The 5,368-nt window shown below is 32.4% G+C and overlaps 1 protein-coding gene across 1 annotated transcript in view; it reads left to right on the top strand.

The window, feature by feature from the left end:
• The window catches only part of LOC127705669 (PHD and RING finger domain-containing protein 1-like), a 290,389-nt gene that overhangs the window by 268,201 nt on the left and 16,820 nt on the right, over nt 1–5,368 (top strand). The window lies entirely within an intron of this gene.

The following is a 5,368-nucleotide window of genomic DNA, read 5'->3' as shown; positions in this document are numbered from 1 at the left end:
TTTATTAATCTATGAATGGCGGCAATTTTTGAATGTCTATAATGGCAAATCACAAAATCCTGAACAGTATTTGCGTCTGTATGAGACTTTTTTTTAGTATAAACTACACAGTTAATCTAATAAAATATCCGGCTTTTTAAAAACACTTAAATGAACACGCGTTGTCAAATTTTAGAGTCGACTTTGGATTAAAGCCTTGTTCTGTAATAATGTTATAATATCGAAACAATATTTGTACCAAAGAACTATAAACAGGAGGCGATACCAGCTGGGAGGAGTGTATGTTGGATGGGGAAATGAAACATCAAGAATTATGCGAAGTAAAGCAGACAAAAATTGACCAAGCTAAAAATGAATCAGCATGACCTCCACCAAAAAAAATGGGCTTGATTTCAGTCGATTTGGAAGGATCAGCAGTTCCCGTACCGCTAGTAAATCCATACGTCTTATTCTTATTAGATTATATTGGTATGAGTCAAATATAATAAATTATCTTAACTGTGCACAACTTCTTTTGTGATTCCATAATAGTGCGAGATTGATGTTAACTTTTCCGATTCATTTGTATTATTTAAAAAAAAATCATAATTTGTTGATTGATTGTTGGATGCTTACAAAAAACAAGCATGCAAGAATAGCACGATGATTTCCCATTTTCTTGCTACATATATAGAAAATAGGGCAGATACGTTAAAACGTTAAAAGTGTGTAACAATTTAAGTAACTTAAATTATAATAAGAATTGAAAATTCAATAGTAAATACAAGTTTTAGAAAACAATAGCATACTTTAGTATCAATAGCGTGCGGTAAAATGGCAACTTGCCATGAGTTGATATCAAATGATATTAGTATTTTCAAATTTACTGTTAGAGTTGTGAACATTTTCTATACGCATACTTACCCCTAAATCTTTTAGATGTTTAACAGCAAAAAGAAGGAAATTATAGCTGTTAAATACCGTGGATACAAGACATTTGATGAATTTATTGAGGGTGAACTTAGATGCAACTAAAGCATTTATTTTAATAGATTGATCAAAAGTATAACAAAAGAAACCGACCAAAAACGGATATCTCCCTCATGCAAAGCTCTAATTTCATGTCCACGATTTGGCTATACTTTATGACCTATTTGTTTTGATCAGCTCGCCTAATGTTTTATTAGGTTTTGGATTTTCAAATATTGGTCCTTGAGCATCATTGAAGAGACATAAAATTTTAAAATGCGCATCCGGTGCAAACAAAAGTACACTAACCGTCATCCGTACAAGTCCTCCGCCTACAGGAGTTTTTTTCTCTCTCAAGAATATCTTCCTATACTGTTGAGAAAAGACAAATAAAACATTTGAGAGAATTTCAACCAAAAGGGCATTTCCAGAACAGTCTGAGGAAGAATTTAAAAAATAATACGATAATTTGTATACATATCTTATCTACTGTTTGTCACTTTAACGTGTATGTGTATTGTATGTTTTATTTAACAAGCCAATGATCGTAACTTTTCAAGTTTCATCTAACACAGGCTGACAAAAGGATAGGTTTAAAAAGATGAATATCCATGCTACAAATTAGTTTATCCTGGGATGTGAACTTAATTCTTCATTTTTTCTTTTAATCAAATAAGATATAATCAATAACATGGAAACTGAAATTGGACTGTGCCATCAAAACACAAAACTGTTGTCTGGTCAGTTTGATCTTATTTGAAATAAAATACAATAGAATAACATGTTATGCATCATCTGTGGGACTCTTCATATTACATGGTATAGTCGTTATTTCTTTTCAATGTTTTATTTCTGTTCTGCATATTTCTAGTGTTTATTTCCTGTCATTTACCTTCTTGCAGACATTTTTGGTCATATATGCATGAACACAATGTTTATGTTATTTATAAGAGTTAGATCATTTACATATATCGATTGTTTAAGAAGTTGATAGTAATGTCCTGTATGTTAAAGCACTATACATTTTCTGGTCCGTAACTGTATGATGCCGTATCATCAATTTTGCCATTTTAACGGATTGTGACAGGAGTAACATGATGGCTGTTTAGTGAAACATAAACTATTAACCCTTCCGATGCACGTGAGTTTATCAACAGTATTTGCGGGACTCGTATCAACCCCTTTTTCTATTCCTCTGTGCAGTTTTTTGTTGTCTAATGATTGTTTTCTTTTGTTTTTTGTTTCTTTGAATTGGGTGTTTTTGTCTTCTTGGTATATTGTAACTTATTTTTAATCTAAATACAACACAAACACCAACAAACCTGCTTATTTTCATTATGAGGAAACTATGCAAATATAAACCGAGATCTTTGTTTTTGATTTATTATTTCTGATCGGATAAAACTTTCTATCTACAAGGAACAATTATTTGGATGTTTTATTTACATCACTATCTACTCCACAAGTTACAATATTGCATTTCTTATTTTAAAAAATCTATATTCGATCTATATTCGATCGATGGTATATTATAATTTCTACGACTTCTACCCTCAGAAATAATTCGATGCAAATGAGTTAACATTTTTATCCACACCAGACACACTGTAATGACTGGTAATTTCAGCTAGAATAGTTGTATGACTCGTACTGCTTTTAATACCATATTTTGGCAACAGTTTCGAAATTCATTGCCCTTTGAAATAAATCAAATATTGCAACAGGTGACATTCTGATATTTTTTTCACAGGTTGCATCATGAAAATTTTCTATTTGAGCGCAATGTTATTGAATTAGACGTCGTAATCGAGTATCCATATTGGACATCTGTCCACTATTCAAAAATGAATGTTGATCTCTAGATGTATTTTTTTAATTGTGTTGCTGTCTTGTCAAGGTATACCTCACACCTACAAACGCATATTAACTTCATATATCGAGTTGAACTGATTATTCTTTTTATTTCATTCCAGAATACAGTATGCTTTAGAAGCTCGAATCCACAATTAAGCATACAATTTATTTGTTAATAAACAGGTCAAACGGTATCACTGCAAAGTTGAAAAAAAGTACCATAAAATAAAGAACTTTGGTGGATAGTTGTCTCATTGGCAATCATACCACATCTCCTTATTCTTATACAGGTTATCATTTTCTAAATGACAGCACAAATTAACTGCTTCAAACGGCAGATTATGTTGATATACGATAAAGACACGTACTGTGATGAAAATAAGCTGTAACAAGAACAATACTATTGAGGACGTCTATAAAAAAAATGAAAATAATAACGAGGGGTGGGATCAAGCCGAATCACTTGTGAGATGATACAAATAAATAAAGACAGTCAGTTTTACATATTTTTTGGGGAATATGTAGGTCAAACTACCCCGTACAAGTCCAAAATCTGTTCTGTATACAGAAAAATACTTTTTTCACATTCCTGGATACAGTTTGCTTAGAACCAAGTTTTATAGCCAAACATATCCATGTGCGTTAATATTCGGAACAAGAAGTATGTAAACTCTTGTGAATTTAACCATTTACGATAAAACTTGTAGAAAACTAAAGAAATTTGCTAAATAGTTTTTCGTATATCAATATTGTGGTAACTTAACAAAAAGGACTGCATTTTAATGTGTGATAACTTTATTTGATGTCTTATTGCAGTTTCATCGAAATGTCCTTTTAGTCATATAAATCGGTTATTTATACTTCTAAACATACTCTTGTTGAACATTGGTGTCACAAGGTCGAATAAATGTTTTTATTTTATGATGAAACATCATACAAAAATGCCTTTTCCCTCACTTTTGCTACTAATAACTTGATTGTTACCAGATCAAAGTGCAAAACAGAGGGGTTTCTAAGACCGTCCTTTGCCGATAATATTTGTCTATGCTGTTGCCCATCAGGGGAGATAACTATCAGATTGCAAGTATCACGTCCTATTACATACATATTACCAGCTTTGTCTACAGATATACCAAGTGGATGCACCAGAATGCTTTCATCCTTGAATTTCCAATTTACTTGTCCTTGCATATTCGTGCATGTAACTGTGTTCGTATTATTTTCTGTATAGATAATGTTGTCATTGCATGTTGTTACATAAGAGAAATCGACTAATCTTGATTGGACGATTTTTCTAACGGAATCGTCACTCAAATTGATTTTCTTCAATCCGGCCTCTCTTCCACAATATATCAAGTCGTTATCTTTAAGTGCAATGCCATCATTACTGGAGCCAACATTCAATCTTTTCGTGACTTTCTTCCATTTTGTATCTGTTATTTTAATATTTGATGTGGAATAACCAGAGGTTACAGCTATGTTATTATCGCTTATATAAATAACATCAAAAGAACACCCTAAATCAATTCTAAAGCCTTTCGATCCATCTTGATTGACTACTGTAAGATGACTAGGATGGTAACAAGTAAACACCATTCTACCCCCAGGAAGCATTGTACAATCTCTAACGTCTCCACTAAACGTAGTAATAGACTGAACCAACGTTAGTTTCAAGTTATCTATGTACTTGGGGAGTACAGATATATTCAACAATGCTTGTTTATCCTTCTGCCTTTCAAAGGGAATATCACTTGGTTTTGTCTCTTTAATAATTTCTCCAAATATTTTAACATTGCTCGCCAATTTCTCTAAAGTTGTGTCGATCTTCAATGAAAAATAATGACGGCTCAGATTTCCGCTCTTGTTAATTGATTGTATACATTCGTCCTTTGTAGCTATGTCACGTTCCATTTGTTTCAAAGTAAGAAACGTCTGCAGTTCAGAAGCGTGCTGCTTTATTTTCAAATGGTTGGATTGAAATTCTTTAATATTTTTTTCATTCTTCTCAACTGATATCAGGAATTGGTGAATATTTTTATGTTCCTTATCAATGGTTAAATTCAGTACTTCAATTAACGTCTGCTGAAGTAAGTCAAGATGATTGTTAATTGCCTCCCTAGCCTAGGGTATTTTGGTCTCAATTTGTTCTTTCTGTTCTTTTATGGAAAGTAAACTTTCGTCACGATCTTTCTTAACTCTTTCAATGTACTCGACCATACTAGAAAGGGTTAACTCAATTTCATTGAAAACGTTTGATTATTTCACGTTTTTTATGGCGTCATCTATATCAACAATATCTTTACATTCATTATGTTCTTCGACAGCACATTTCTTGCAGCATGAACAGTTGTGTTTTTTACAAAATATTTAGTACTTTTGGTTATGTTTTCTGCAAGATTGTGCAAATTGAAGAATCTCTGTTGGTAAGTTTTTGTATTCATCAATAGGAACGATGTCATGCTCACGTGATGATTTGGAAATGCTGTGGTGTTCTTTGCAGTCATCACAAAGCCCTTCATCGCATTCTGAGCACCACACTACTGATGGTTTGGTAACATGTCGAAAA

This window comes from Mytilus californianus, unplaced genomic scaffold, assembly GCF_021869535.1.
Source record: "Mytilus californianus isolate M0D057914Y unplaced genomic scaffold, xbMytCali1.0.p SCAF_6, whole genome shotgun sequence".
In the NCBI taxonomy this organism is placed as follows: domain Eukaryota; kingdom Metazoa; phylum Mollusca; class Bivalvia; order Mytilida; family Mytilidae; genus Mytilus; species Mytilus californianus.
The sequence above is the reverse complement of the archived record's forward strand: the minus strand, read 5'-3'. Positions and strand labels throughout refer to the sequence as shown.